Below are 16,603 nucleotides of genomic sequence, written 5' to 3' on the forward strand. Positions count from 1 at the left end.
GCCATAGATCGGTGGTTAGTGCCGCAAAACCTTTGACTAGCAGAGGTTTAAATTGCGCCGCCCACACCTTTATTTCTGCTCAAAACCTTCATGCCAGCTCTGTCTCACAGTAAAAGGTTAGTTGTTTGGTTAGAATTGTGTAGAATTATTACATTTCAAATAAAAAGAACTATCTCTGATGATGTGTCCCGATTCAGCAAGAAGGCAGGGGGCCACCAAAAATTGGTCTGAGGGCCGCATTTGGCCCCCGGGCCGCACTTTGGACACCCCTGCCCTTCATGTTCCAACAATGTCCCAATGTGTAGAATGTCCCCAGACCTGTTCACCACAACGGCCTCTAAAATCTCTGCACTGTCACTCAAAAAGGTGTTAATTCGAGTCGTGTTAGACCTGAGGTGGCAGCAGTGAGAATAATTGCATCTAGCCCCTTTAACGTGCACTGGAGTAAATATATGAGCAGTATCTGAACTTCCACTGATGTAACTAAATCAAATACTTCGATCACCGCTGACAGCAGAAAGAAGCCCTGTCTTTACACTTATCGAAAACACTTTTCAAACATCAAATTACGCAACACTCTCCTGTTATCTCAGCAGCTTTGGTCCGCTGTACATGTCCACCCTCCACTCGCCCAGCTCCTGCCCTCCTCCCCCCCTCCTCCTCCTCCCCCTCCTCCTCCTCCTCGCCTTGTGCGCGCGCCTCGATCCTGATGTTTGGACACCCAACATCTGGACCGGGCTGGGCCTGCGCAACAACTCGAAGCAAAAAAAAAAAAACCCGTCCGCCAATCGCGAGCGCGCCGAGCGTCCCGCCCCCTTCTCCCATTGGCCGCCCCCACCTGTCCGTCACGGGCGCGGAGACTGCCAGAGTGTTGAGATTTCAGCCCCGACTCCAGTCCTGTCACAGCGGCGGAGGAGTGCGCCGCTCTTTTTTTTTTCTTCCTTTGCTTTTCCACCGCTACTGGGAATACTATCCAAAAAACAACAACAACAACAACCGCGACCCCCCCCTTCACCACGGGCGACTTTACGGCTTCTTCTCGACGTGAATGCCCCCTCTACGCGGTGTTTTCCTCCCCTTGCAAAACAAAGGGAATAAGGTAAGAAAAAAGCCCGGCGAAGAAGCGGTTTCGCGTTGCAGCACTTTGGCGGAGAGTTGCGTGTGCCGCAGCTGCGCTCGTACGCGACTAATTAGTGAGTTTTTTTGTGGCGTTGGCCGCGAGCTCACAATTTGGAGATGAACACAAAGTTGCACGCGGGAACTCATTTCGACTGTCTTGCTTCTCTTGAAAAAAAAAAATTGTCCGCCGTTGTCTTGAAGTTGAACTGCGTGCCTTGCGTAAACCGAGCGTTTTTTTTGGGCTTGATATGCTTTTTTTTTTTTTTTTTGAACTGCGTGCCTTGCGTAAACCGAGCGTTTTTTTGGGGCTTGATATGTTTTTTTATTTTTATTTTTATTTTATTTTATTTTTTTACATGAAATGATAGTAAATGAATTTCCCACGCGCTTTGAAACGGACATTCTGGTTATTATTTTTTTTTCCCCTTCAAAATGCCATATAATTGTTGCGTGATAATTACGCTGTTATTATCCTGCCCTTCATCACATGGTTGAAAATGCGAGACTAACTTGTCATATTCACTACAACAACAACAACAACAACAAAAAAAGACAGCCTCCGTTTATCCAGCATCCTCCTCCTCCTCCTCCTGCGCAGAGCCGAGTGCGAACTTAACAAGGCATTTTTTTCCAGAGTTTCATCCGCCTGTGACAGCATTAACGGAGGGAACAATGATGACTGGGCTGTATCCGAAACGACACGCAGCGTCTCCTATTTGCGCGCAAAACGATGCTTGTTGTCTAGTTTCGTTTTTTTTTTTTTTTTTTTTTTTTTTGTCGTGGTGCCAAAACTTGCAAAACGATGAGCTCATTGTTCTACAGGTCCGAGGATTTTTTTTTATTTTTTATTTTTTATTTTTTATTTTTTTTTGCACGCAAACCTGGCTGGGTCAGAGCAGCGAGGGATGAGCCCAATAGCGATGGGTTTAACAGTTCTGTTTCACAGGGAGATGAGAAGGCGATGTGTTTTTCTCTCTCTCTCTCTCTCTTGTAGGATTCCCTTGTTGTGTTTTTTTTTTTTGTACTTGTTGGTGCTGTAATAGATGCTCGGATGCTGCAGACGTAGGGCTCAAAGGTTTGGTCTCTGTGCATTGCAGCCTGCTTCCCCCCTTCCCTCTTCCCCTCTGCCTCTGCCCTCTGTCGGTGTTCGGTTTCAGAAGAGCCCGAGAACGATTCAACAATAAATAAATCTCTCCAGCACGCAGAAACGGAGCAGGCAAAGGCAAGCCCACTGCACTTTCGATTCTATTTCCCCCCCCCCTTTTTTGTGTGTCTTGTTTGTGTTTTCTTCTTAAGGCGTCGTACAAGGTAACACGCGCTCCCCGAGTTTGTTTCTTAGTTGAAAACTTTGTGTCTGTTGTCTTTCGGCTGCTTGCTGCTGCTGCCCTGGGTGAACTTTTGCTTACCTACAAGGGCTGAACGATTTTTTTGAAAATGCTGCGAGAATGTCTGAGTCAGTTTTTTTGGATTGGATTGGTTTTTTTTTGTGCCTTTGAGTCAAGATTCGGGACCGATGTGTGCACTGCCGAAGACAAGAACGGCATGGATTTAAGACTGTGAAGTTCTGAGCTACGGGGGTTGGCGGGTTTCTGTGACCTCACTGGAATCAGGGATGCAATCAGAGTGCTTTTATCCAATCTATTTTGCGGAGTTTGTTCTATTTTGATACGCGAGCGCCCGTCCGAGCTGCTTTTGGAATTTCATCGTGCAATCGTACAATGACAATAAAAAAGCGCTCTGATTCCGTTCTCCGCCCAGGATCTTGCATTACCTGAGATAATTGCAAGCTCTTTGTCATTTCCTAATTGCGAACGTTTCAGTCCAGAGAATTGTTTGTGATTGTGATTAGACTTTCAGTTCTTCTACCATCCACTTTTATTTCCTGTGTTTTGGTTTTTTTCCCGTTGCTTCGGAGATACGGCCACCGACTGCCTGCGGTGGTGTTGTTCCTCTGTTCCTCGGTGACTTTGCAGCCCAACGGACATGACGATGTGGTTTGAGGGTGGCCGGTTCACGCGAGTGCTGGCGAGAAGAATAAACAAGCCTCGGTTGTAAGCGTTTGTAGCCGTGTCTGGGAGGGAGGCACACTCGCAAATCAGTACAACACACGCATCGTTATGTTTATCACACAATGCAACGTATGACAAAAGGCCTATTGTGGAGAAGCTCATGGTTTTGTAGAGATGCTGCTCATTCTCTGTCAAGTTTTGTTCTTTTTAAATGATTGAGACATTTAGATGAAATGCTTGGTACAGAGGTTCTGCATTGCGTTTAAAGTCACTGAATGAACTATGTTAAAATCATGGACTTAAAGCAGTATTAAGTAACGTGTTTACCTTAATAAATCCTTTTCGTAGTCCCTGTGGGGGTAATACAAGTGTTTATGGGATGATTGGAGGGTCTTTCATCTCCCCCTGGTGTCTCTGGCCAGAAAACCATGTTTGCAACTTGTCTGCCACGGGTCCGGAGAAAGCAATACACACTAATGGAATCACGAAGAAGAAGCTAACATGCTAACGGGCAAAGCTAGCTGCGGGCTAACGTCACTTTAAACAGTATTTACAGCCAAGTTTGAGTGAAAAAAAATATTTCCATTGTATAATTGAATGCGCAGTGACCCTCTCTCCCTTCGCCTTTCCTGTCAGCGTATTTACTCTCCAAGACAATTAATAAGTAAAAAAATCGTAACTTGCTACGACACCTGCAGTTGCGCTTATGGCCTCTAGGGGGAAGAGTTACTTAGTACTGCTTTAAATTTGATTTCCAACTGACATTAAATTTAAATCTCATTAGAAAATAGTGGCATCGCTCCAGTTTTTGCTCAACCTCGTAAATCTGTCAAAAGAACAAAATATATTGTGATTTTATACATAATCACGTTTCTTTAAGATATTTCTTTCTGTGCTCAAAAGTGTCCAATCTACTTTTAAACTATTCACATTTTCCATTTTCGCAATTGTAGCAGCAAATATATATAATATAATATATTGCGTTTAGGTCATTAAACTGGCATGGAAATAAAAATCATCTTTGGCTTGCCTGCCTTGTGGTAACTTATCGCTTCATTTGAGGATCACACTGATTTTTTTTTTTTTCTCCACCAAACAATGCATTCTAGACCTAAGATCTTGCAGTACAATAACATACGAGACTGAAGCTGTTGCTCAAAGAAAGTATTATTGTGCAGTGCTTTGTGCCAGGCAACACTTTGTATATTTGACAAGCTCTACAGTAAAGCATCAAGTTAGATGTGTGAATTGTTTGTACCACAGTAGGATAAAGAAATGTCATGATAGCTCACATTCGTTTGTCTACTGGCTACCAACAACTACACTTCATGACTGTGCTTAATACTCCCTTTCACTCGGGGAAGAGGAAGCTTTTAAATCCATCAAGCCAGTCGCTCCGTTTTTATGCTAATATTGTTGTTAAAGCTTTGCCATGTCATTGTGGTGCTTTGTGGGTAATTTGATGTTGTTGTTTAGACTGAAGGATTTTGCCTTGATCCTCAAAGTTGCTTACTCCCTTTTTTTAATGCCTGCACACATTGCTCTTTTTTCATGACTGTCTAAAAGCATGACCTCAAATTACTTCGGTTTGTCTCGCTAAGGACGCCTGGCACCCCGCCAAACTACCCACATGAACGATTTCCTTTGACAAACCCTCAAAAAGATGCCAGCCATAAGGGGCCTTTCATTGAAACACACAGGAGAAAAACCCATATTCTTGTCTACCACTTCCTTTTATCCAATTGGACAGACCGGCTCTTGTAACAAGTGTTCACCGAGATCAAACATCAATGGAGCCGGTGAAATCACGTAGTGCAGGGCGCCAGGTACAAAGCCATATTTCACTACACACAAGCCTGCTTTTGGAACTAGCAACTTGCAAGAGAGCGGTTTGTACGGCGCCTTTGAATGTCACTTACCATGACTTTCTCTCCCTTTCAAGTCTTTATCTCCGTAGGTGACAATACTGCATCTTCCTCTCATCTGCAAACATGGTAATATGGTTATTTTTATAAACTGAAAGGTGGCTCCAAATGTTCACATCCCCATTTTCTTTAAGCCTAACGGTTTCGACGTTATCGCAGTCCATGCTCTTTACACTGCCTTTGTCAGGTAATTACAGCTATCTCCTTCTAAATCCGCCTGTCACTCACTCAGAGCTTGATAATTCAGAGGGAACGTGCGGAAAACCGTGGAGGGGTCTGTGTTTGAGCTTAGAACGACATCAAACCTACAAAGCAGCGAATCACAATGCAACAATCTCTCCAAATTGGCAAATGAAGAGGTAAAATGTCAAAGATGAGTGATGCAATCCCATCCGATGCTAAAACGTTCTCATTTTGGAAAATAAAGGCCTTGAGTGTAGCTGCTTGATTGTGAAGTGAAGGCATCAAAAAGGTAACAATGTACAATGGTATTTTTTTTTCTTGTGTGTACAAAGCCTCAAATCTGTTTTGGGGATTAGAAAGAGCAGCCACAGCACATTAACAATTGCGGATCGCATCTGTGGGTCCTCTTTTGAAAAAAGTCAGCATGGTGTTTGGTAGACGTCTGCCAAAGTTTGAAGTTCGATATATCATTGAAGACGCTTTATGTCATAGAAACACTAAAGCTTGAAAATGACAGTAAAGCTTTGTTTGACAAGTACTTAATCTGAAAATATCCCGCTATAAACATGAAATACAATGAAGCACAAGCTAATTAACCTCTTACCACCCGCCTGAACCAAATGCATTCTGTCCTCTTTGGCCATTATATAGGCCTGTGTAACACCTCATTTGAAAGCTAAGACCCACAAAACTGATCTTTTTCCTCGCGTTGTTGCTGTGTTGTGTATGTAACCATTTTTATGGTTTTGGTTTTTTTTGGTCACATTTTGGTTGAATTTTTGTCATATTTTTGTTTAATTTTTGTCACTTTTTGGTTGAGTTTTTGTCACATTTTTGTTGAATTTTTGTCATATTTTTGTTTAATTTTTGTCACATTTTGGTTGAGTTTTTGTCACATTTTCGTTGATTTTTTGTCACATTTTTGTTGAATTTTTGTCACATTTTCGTTGAATTTTTGTCACATTTTTGTTGAATTTTTGTCACATTTTCGTTGAATTTTTGTCACTTTTTGGTTTAATTTTTGTCATATTTTTGTTTAATTTTTGTCACATTTTGGTAGAGTTTTTGTCACATTTTGGTTGAATTTTTGTCACATTTTCGTTGAATTTTTGTCACATTTTCGTAAAATCTTTGTCACTTTTTGGTTGAATTTTTGTCACATTTTTGATGAATTTTTGTCACTTTTTTGTTGCGTTTACATCCTTGTTTTCTTCTCATTTTTAGTGGCTGTTTCGGTGCTTTTTTTTCCCCAAGAAGCTTTTGGATTAGGGTAAAGCCAAACTGGAGAAAATGGGATCCGTTCAGGTGGGAGTTAAGAGGTTAAGGTGAAAATGAAATGACACTAGAAAAATGTGACACAAAATGCAAATAAATGTACGGACGATGAATTTTAAGTTACAAAATGAACGTTAAGTGGATATAGTAATCGCCGTGACAGCCCTAGGTATCGGATTGGTATCGGTTCAGGTATTCGCCGATCCAGATATGTGAAAAATCAGTGTCAGAACAGCCCTAAGGTTCAATTTCACGTTGTCATTTCCACCAGATGTGATCAGAAGAACTGCTGACTTGTCTCACAGTTCTAGGCAGTTACTCAGCGGTCGCACTGAAGTCGCACACCCTCTCGTGTGTTTTCTTGTTGTCTGTTCATGACTTTGTTAATCCGCTGAAACATTTTAATGGGACATCCATCCTGACTTGGCAAAAGCGGAGTTCTTTCGTGACTCATCAGCTGCGCCGAAGTGCCATGTCGCATTCCCTGCACAGCGCTTGTCATTTGCTCAGCTTTTTTTTGCAACGTCGACTTGAGCCTAAACCTGCCCGGCACCTCCGCAGTTCCGTCTCATTCCCACGGCCGCTATGTTTAGTCCCGCTAGATATCTATATTCTCCTCTTGCGTGCGCCTGCCTCCCACGCTGACAAAGCCCTCCTCTATCTCTGACTTTTTTTTTTTTTTTTTTCCTCCCCCCTCCTCCTTTTTAATTTCCTACACAACACCATTAGTGCGGCCCCTATTCCGCTGACGACTCGCCCGCTGCATTTATTTCGCAGTCCCAGCTAAAATTCTCCCGGTCCGAGCCCCTGATAGGTCCATCGCTCTGTTAGCACGCCTAATGGTGCATTTAGCCCACAGAGTAATTTTATTTCCCATTTCCATTTCTGCGCCCGGCGTTTTTAGTTGAAAGCGACAAGAGGCCGGTCGGCAGGGGCTGGTGCGGGTCCCGAGTGCGGAGATGGCGGCTTCTCTTCAGTAATGGGCCGCAGGGTAATGACGGTTGAAATAGGCTCCCGACTGCAGCCCCTGGGGGGGGGACCGTGGCCCTCGGGGGGGGGGGGACATTCAGCGCGGCCATTTTCATTTACACTATTGACATCAAGTGCTCGATGTTAAGAATGTGGAAAGCACTCAAAGAACACTTGAAGACGCGGACTTCGGTTTGTCCAAATCCAGGCTGAGACTCCGTAAAGACCCTCTCGCAGTGAGTCAGGTAATCGCTTGCTCAAACTTTTCTTTCATTTCATTGAAGCGACTTTGCATTGATGGACTAAAAGTGGAGACTTTATTCTGTTGATGACTTTTGTCTCGTATCCTGGAACAGTTAGCTTCATTGCTTTTTATCTTTGTTTCCTTTATCAAGCTTATCTTAATTGTATTAGTGATTGAGTAATTTTATCTTTCATTTTTGTAATACAAGTCTTTCGGAAATTGAACAGACAAAATCTATTTCTTTTAGTGGAATGCCATTTATTTGGACAGGAAGCTCTTTTTCTTTAGAGGATATGTCTGTCTAAATAATTATAGGACTGTTTCTGCTTTGACGAGTCAATTTCAGTACTTTTCTCTCCCTAATTTGTGAAATATGGACTTCACACTGCTGAGGGATTGTTGCACATTAGCGTTTGTCACTGTAAGGGCAAACTCTAAAGACTCTTTTTTTTGGAGTGGAATCAAATTTGTTTTGTCAAAGTAGACATTTGTGAAGAAAAGACCTTTGTGCACTGTGCGTCAAGACTTTTATACTAGGTTATGAACAAGCTGCTCATTGTTTACATTGACTCTATTGCTCCCTGAAAGTTCATGAAACGTGACTGTGAACTCAACCCTGTGAAGAATTAGGAAAGTAAGAAAGGATCTTGGACATGGCTAACAACTTCAAATGCTCCCACCCTCATTGTTTGTATAAAAGTGTCAGTAAAACCAGGTACAGGGCCTGTAAGTGTGTAATATTGCTCGAGTTGGCCATTGCAATTTGTAGGGAAGCGGCTTTGCCCGTTGTAACCGTCCCCATACGTCCTAATATCCCGCGTGGAGCTGCTGTGTAAAGAACGGAGCAACACGTAATCTGCCTCCTCATCCACGACATATGCGAGTGTATTTGGCCCTGCACCTGAGAGCCGCAGCGGTCACTGCCACCTCATATTTCACACCGATAATGGCCCGTTACCCCTGGCAACAGCGGCCCAATGAGGCTGTGGCTTGTTGCAGCGTTCCCCTCGATCTCTTTCTCTCTCTCTCTCTCTCTCTGCATGTCCACCCTCTCCCGGCTGGTCTCTGTGTGTGTCTGTGTGTGTGTGTGTCTGTGTGTGTGTGTGTGTGTGTGTGTCTGTGTGTGTGTGTCCAGCAAAGGGCGTGGGACCCCTGGGGAGTGAATTATCACCTGTCAGCCCCGCAGGCTCCAGCTCATCCATAATCCAGGCCCCAGCTCCAGCCTCCAAATCACATTAACATGACGGACCAAGCGTTACAAATGCACAGGTTAAGAATAGCAGCAAACTGTTGCACGCCGGCAGCAAAGTGTCTCCCGTGGGCTGTGCGCGCGTTAATGTCGGGAAGGAACACGCTTTTCAAGTGGCGCGCAAATGAAGAGGGTAACTAATTTTTAAATGACTTAAGTAGTTCAACGGCGTGAGTGAGAATACCCTTAGGTTCGACTCACCGAGCGCACCGAACACTAAGATAAAGCGGAACTGTTTAATTTGGAACAACAGTGGCTCGGGTTGTTGTCTTGCAACCGGATAGTTGGCGTTTCAGTCCCAGCTCTGTTTAGTGATGGGATTTAAGGCTCTCTCTCAGAAGCCCGCCAGAAAACAAGTATTGTCTTGAAACTAATTTGCTCTGGGGTACGCAATTTGATTAAAACGACTAGTGCTCACAGCAGGATTCGATTTAACATTTAAAATGCATGCCCATTGCCCTGTAAATAAAACTGTGTGCCTTTGATTAATGAAAAAAAGGTTACAGCTGCCTTGTCAATACATTTTTGGTTTAAAAACTGGCCACTTGTGGTTTCTGCTCTGCTTCCTTGTGTCCACTCGGCTTAATTTGAATGAAATCCAAATCAAACTGATCTAAAGAGCCGCTCACGGACGTCACTACTGTGGTTGTTCCTCTTGTTGATGCCACTTTTTAAAATCCAGTCCGATTCAGACTTTGGCTGAAGGCGCTGAACCGTAGAGCACATGGCTAATTATCGCTGCTCGATTCTGCCGAAAGTCTGCTTCCAGTCTGTAGACGGGTAACATGAGTCCTTTCCCTGTGGTTATTAGTTTTCAGGTTCTTCAGAGCCTCCACAGCCAGAATTTAAACTTCCCTGAGCGCTGGCCCGTAATATTACACACAATACCACAAACCGATAAAGATAGTTTAAACAATGAAAGATGGGATGTGCGTTTTAAATCCTTAGTTGTACTTCAAACTCATTCTTCACTCATTTAACACCACAATTCTTCACACAACTTTAATTCCAGTATGAGATAAAAATGCTTTACAAGCATGGTACAAGGCCTTTTAATCAGCATGTGCAATTAAATAAAGTCTTCAATAAACGGTCATTTTGAAATGTATCCCGATGATTAATCCACAGGTCAGAGGGCGAGGGCAGTAGGTTAAACACAAGTCTGCATGATGTGTGGGCCATAGAACGAGAAAATAAACCCAAAAGGCCTCGACTTTTATTTTTAGCGCATAAACCGAACGAAACAACTCGGTGCTGAAAATAAGCGGCCAGCTTTCTCTCCCGGGCAAGACAACTCCACTTCCTCCAAGTTATGAAAGAGTCTTTGTGAAGAAAACTCGCACAGTAAAGCGTTTGTTAAGGTTTACACTAGTCCCTCTTGCTTAGGCGTTTTACCGAGGTCGTACTAAAGCTCGCTGCTGTCCAGAAAGTGTTTGCTTTCCGTTTAAAACATCGCATTTGCGGCATCTGTTTCCAGTGAAGCCGCTTGCACGTTTCTCCTATCGTCAGCTATTAGATCCAAATCTCTTTAGGCCTGTAATTACCCGTGATCCCAAAAAGCATTCGTGCCGTGGTTTTATTATTTCTTTTCTTCCCTCCTCCGGCCCGGGCTCGCGTGGTTAGCCCCAATCCTTGGAAATATAACCGCGGCCGATCTGATGAGTGTAGGAAAAGCTCTGGAGTTCACGACGAGGCTACGGAGAAGGGAACAAGATGTTGTGTTTTTTTTATTCTTCAACGTGCGCCATACCGCCGGACTGGCCCGCTGACAGACTTGAGGTCCCGTCCGTTCAGTCCGGCTGTCTTCCTGCGGTTCGGTTCGGTTTTCGGGACGCCTCCTCGCACACACGCTACCAATCCACGCCAGGCCAGAGGAGCCACAAGCCACACTGGAGGAGGAACAGTCTGGTTACGCTTCACGAAGCAGTGGAGCGACGCCAGCAATTACAAAACGCGGGGAGCAGGGAAACTAACCTGAAGCGCGCCATGTCAGCAAATATTAAACACATTTACATTACAGAGCTGACGGCGATGGATGAATAAATCTTTGTGAAGACGCTGAAGCAAGGTGGTCACGTCGGTGTAAAGTGGGCAGGTTTCTGTGAGCCGAAAACACGCTCAAGTCGTGTGGATAATGTTTGTAGATTTATGCTGTTGTCTCGGCTTTTGGAAAGGGAGCCGTTCACGTAAGATGCTTTGATTTGGGATAATAAGCGGACTGCCCGCGCTACCTACAGGGAAGGGAGCACACATTATTCTCCCACTGCTAATATTCCCTTTGAACATCGCAAAATTATGCCTCAAAGTGAACAAGCAACGGTGACTTTTGGGATTAATATGCTGCAGCGGTGCACCATATATTAGGGTTTTTTTTTTCTCCTGGCCTACTTGCTTATGGAAACTGCAGGTTTTAGCTTGGTTCATTTGTAGTTTGAGATTTATTGAAGAAATTAGCCAAGATCCACACTTCAGTGACACTGTGGACATGCTCTGCTTCATGCTCTCTTCGACGATAGAGTTCGGGATCAAATGTTGAGTGTAGCAATGAGATTCATGGCTCTTCATGGGGAGCCTTTTGGATCTGTTCTTTTCTATTTTGTCTATTTTGTATTTATTTTTTTACAACAGACGGATAACTCACAAGACCTGATCGCTTCAAATGATGGACAGGACCGAAGTAGCAAAGAGGCTCCAACTGTCGCCAACTCCTTTTTAGCGCAGACAGCTTTCACTTGTGCTGCTGCTCTGCAAAACGTCATTGAAGAATAAGTCACATTTTCATGAAATGAGTAAATTTACCCTTGATTTAAGAAGGTCAGAAAAATAAATCTGCTGTGGAGCAATTATGCTTACGCTTACAGGAAGAAAAAACTTCCACTGCGGAATTTTCCTTAATCCCTAATTTGATACTTTTAACTCATAATTTGTCAAGATCCCGTTCATTGGCCAGGGTGCTCTGCTGTTTGTGGATGTTTCTTGAGTTTGTTCACTTTAAATCTGTGGAAAATTTTATAACAAAACAGACCCGTCTCTTTTCACAGTCGAGATCTGGTCGGATTCGTTCACCCTTAAGAGCCGGTTCAGTCATGAACGTCACATCAGTAGCGGAGTGTAAAATAACTTGAGTATTTCACATTAAAACTCCCCGTTGGGTTATTACTATGGAAAGTGGACATCCATCCCTACTAAATGTTTGAATTTACATGTGAAAGAGGACTTTCCCATTGGTTTTCTGTGGATGCGAAGAGCAGCGTATGGAACGGCATGAAAGACACAGAAGCAATAAAAGATTTAATAACCATGTTCGCCTTCTAATAATATCCAGCTTTATGCTTCTCAGGCAGAACATGGGGCTTCAGATTCAATGTCTCCTTTCATATGAAACCTGGCGAATCCCTTATTCTCCGGAGCGTTCCACGAGCAGCGAGTTGGTCCCCGCAGACGAAGGTAGCGCGTCACTGATCCCCCCCCCCCCTTCATCACGTAACCTCTAATTCCCGCTCCATTCTCCTCCACCGCTGCCGCCTGGATAATTGGAGGAAGCATCCGTAGTGCTGAGAAAACAAGTGTTAGTGGAAATGGCCTATGGCTGTACACACTGTCTATCGATTGTACTTGTTTGTGTGCATGTGAAGGAGGAGGATGCAGAAGGAAGTTTGTTGCTCCAAATGATCTCTAATCACCTCATAATGATGGACTACCTGCTCCGTTATCGATTTCCACCGCCCCAGGAGGGGGTCACAACGTCAAGATCGCTGCCTCCCCCCCAAGCATCAGCTCTGACGCAACGACAGCGAGCGAAATAGACATCCTGCACTTAGCGACTTTAATGGATGCTAAGAGCGGTAATGAGAAGGTAACATCATTCAATAGTTTTCTTTGTTGGGACTCGAGGCTATAGCCACTGCTCATGTTAACCGGATAAAACATGCTCTGAAAAGCATAACCTCTCGCTGAAGGTTTTGCACTTCGTGGGGATGAATGATATGAGGAAATAATTGAGATATGCGGTAAATGAGGAAGGCCTGTTTTTCACTAAAAGTGAATACAAGGCTTACTAAATCAGGACCAAAACAAGCTAAAAATTTAACTAACTTTGTAAAGTGTGTTTTAGAAAAATCTATTTTCAATTTGATTTCCTTTTTTCACAATAAAGTAAATACATGGAGCATTCATTGAAGGACTACCTTGTATACAACCCTCAGCTCAAACAAAAGCAAAATCTCCCATTGTTTGGTCCAAACTCCATAACTAGGTGTTGTTTCTACCAAAGAAATGGCTGTCAGCCTGACTATTAGAAAGATCCATAACGGTTATTGAGATTGACCAAAGTAGCGATTGCCCAGCCCTAACTCACTGAACATTAGAAGACCTCAAAGATTTTGCAGTGTTATGGATATTGAGTTACTTTTTGCGGTCCTACTTTGGTTGTTGTTGATGCATTAAAATGTTAAGATTATTAGACTATAACAATTTCAAGTGACCAGATCGTAACGATGAGGGACTTTTTTTTTTTTTAAAAAGACCTGCATCACTGAAATTGTGAAAAAAACAAAAAACACTATTTCTATTGGTTTTTTTTTACATTTAGCCTATTCTAATCGCACAGGCTATTTAAATAATAGATTATAGTGAATTGCTTTTTCACATTGAATTCAATATTGATCGTTCGTCACGTTTGAGGATTGAAATAAAGTTGTGAGTCCTGGGACATCGGCACGGTGGCACAGCGGTTAGCGCTCGTGTTCACAGCCAGAAGGCCGCGGGTTCGGGGGCCTTTCTGTGTTTAGTTTGCATGTTCTCCCCATGTCTGCGTAGGTTTCCTCCAGGTACTCCGGTTTCCCACCATTAAAAACATGTACAATAGGCCAGGATGAATGAGAGTGTGTTTGAGAATGTCACCCTACACAAATGTCACGAGATTTTGCACTTACTTCCTTAACTGTACTCAGAAAATGAAAGTTTGACTATGTTTTCTAAAGTAAAAGTGCACCACAGCTAGGGCTGGGCGATAATGGGAAAAAGAATGATCACGATTATTTTCTCCATATTGATCGATCTCGATTTTCTATGAGATTTTATTTTATCTTTGGTTTAAAAGAAAAAAACAATACATGTGGTCTTTCTTGGACAAGCATTTAAACAGATGCTGCAACTACACTGAAAACTGCAGCTAACTCATCAACAAAAACAAACTCCACACTCCTCACAGTACAACATCCCCATGTCACCCTCTCACCTGCCAAGCAACACACAAACATCTGCAAAGGAGACGCAAAAAAGTGGAATGTTTGAAGAATGTCAGAAGCAGCATTAAAACCACAATTAGATTACATGTTGGATAGATTGTCCAGCCCTAACCACAGCGCAGCAGCGCAGGATTATGTCCCATCTTCACTGCACGGGACGAAAAGATTGTTGTTCTGAAACTTTTCAACTTGTCAGCGCTTGAATATTCATCCCATTGCAATCAAAGCGGACGAGGCGACAACTGTCTGTTTCCTCCGTCTTTTGTGCCGTCAAAATTACAAATCAGATCGCACGGCTGGAAGTTCTTTGATTACCGGATTCTGTGTCAACCCGCGAGACGCCGAGATTGGTTTTGGGTGAAATCTTCCTTTCCAACGTGATGCAAACAAAGAGTTTGCTCCAGATGCGGTGCCTTTTTGTCTGCTGAACATTTGTGCTTTACTGTAACTTTTCGGCACCCCTTCTGTTTGCTCGTTTTGAGCGCAGCCTTTGATTTGATACATTCCTAGGCTTGGTTTATCCACCGTACTGTACATTCCCTTTGGAGCGTAACTTGCCATATTGTTTTCTCCCCTGTATCCCTTTTGTTGCTGCCTTTTGTCTCCGAGATGGGCCATCACTCAAAGCACGTGGGCGGCCCCAGCAAAAAAACAAAACCGAAAAGTCTGCTCCTTGATTTCCAATTTGAAGTTTGAGCTCTTGTTTGTCTGGTTATTTGTTCCTGGGCCTGAGCTTTCACAGCTTGTACTAACGGCCCAGTAACTCGCCTATTTTCCACCGAAAAGGAAAAGAGCAAACGCTTGTTGTTGCTGCTGGCAATGTAACCATCCATCTTCATGCCAAGGGTTATTTCCCAGGAAAGACCTCTCGGATACCTTCAACCCCCCCCACAAGCACACACCTCCGATTTGGGCGCACCCCTGCAGAAGGAATACCGGCCAAACAAGACATTGGGCTTGTTTTTATCACCGGAAGATGAGAAATGTGCTGTTACTCTAAGATTTATTGCCGAGGCGGAATTATCCCAGTCCCACTGAGGCACTTTCGGTTGTTTATAGCCTCAGAAAAACAGCGCGGATTTGATAACACAATCAAGTCTTACAAATCATAGGACAATAACGCGGGAATGTTAATGACGGGGGTTTGCCGCATTTGTGTTTTGTGTAAACATAGACTTGGGAATGGAATGGGAAGCTTTGTGTTTGAATTTTTTTTTAACAAAGGCTCCTCTCAAACAAGCGGTGGCATGAAGTTAGATTATTGCCCATTTCCAATCTCCCCATAATGGAAAACCGAACACCTGGATTGCAGTGGATTTCAGTGGATTATAGTGATGCGTGGTGTCCAAATCTCACCGCATACTGTCAAGTTACCCAGCCTGTGATTTTGGTGGAGAAACATTTCAGAAGATTAGGACTAAAAGATATAGTATTTTCATAGTAATACCTCAATAAAGCTTATGCTGCTTAGTATTTCAGATCTGGTGGCTTTCAAATCAATAATCGGTTTACCATAATGTCACCCCGATACTGAGACACCGATAAAATGCAGAAAATAAGATGGAGCTATTTCAATTTTTACATCACAGGATTTAGGGGGGAAAAAGCCTCTAAAAGGTGCAACTTTTTATGCAAAAAAAAGTTGATATTTCTGTGTATTTGACTTTTTGTGACCCAACAGCTGTATGAGTGGTCAGCATGGCGCCTTTACTTTAGACCACAGTGGTCTCTACAATGCTCAACGATCAATTGTTTTGTAGGTTTTTTGGTGAGAGGCTCCGTCAGCAGTGAAACTCTACCAAACAATTGGCCCTGGATAGGCAGCGTTATCGAAAAACAAAAATTATTTCTGTACTTTTTTATCTCCATATATAACCCGAACATACTTAGCCACTTCAGCGCAAATGCAGGTGTTTTCTTGAAGAAAAGCAAAGCTATAACTTACGAAACTTGTGTAATCATTACAGATGGCAGAGCCCTGGTCTGCGTCAGGACTTTGACTAAACTGGATGTAAAGCTAGGAGGACTAAACCATGACTGAATGAGGAACTTGAGGCAAATTGAAAAGCAGAACAGCGCAGTGACAACAAGAAAGACGTCCTTTGGCTTATGTGCTGTTGTTTACTAAACTGCAGCTGCAGGGGAATATCAAAGATTGTTTGTGGAAAACATTAGCTCTCACTCTGTATTAGACATTATTGGTACAGTTTTGGTAAATTATTAGTTGCAGAGTGAGCGCTCGGACTCTTCTAAAGATCTTTGAGGTGTGAAGTGCTTTCGCTTTGTTCAGAAAAGTTTAACTGAAAACCGTGTCCTGATGTGGATCTGTCCCTGCAGCTCAGGAGGTAATAACGTCTCTCATTTTATCGCTGCTTAAGTGG

The 16,603-nt window shown here is 43.2% G+C and overlaps 1 protein-coding gene across 2 annotated transcripts in view; it reads left to right on the forward strand.

The window, feature by feature from the left end:
* Positions 1 to 1,008: 1,008 nt before the first annotated feature.
* sema6cb (semaphorin 6Cb) overlaps positions 1,009 to 16,603 on the forward strand; it is a 266,790-nt gene continuing 251,195 nt past the window's right edge. For both annotated transcript variants that reach the window (XM_079561863.1, XM_079561864.1), the window contains exon 1: positions 1,009 to 1,099. The gene's annotated coding sequence lies outside the window, so the exon portion shown is untranslated. The remainder of the gene's footprint in view (positions 1,100 to 16,603) is intronic.

Source organism: Gobius niger (genome assembly GCF_951799975.1).
Source record: "Gobius niger genome assembly, chromosome: 8".
Lineage (NCBI taxonomy): Eukaryota > Metazoa > Chordata > Actinopteri > Gobiiformes > Gobiidae > Gobius > Gobius niger.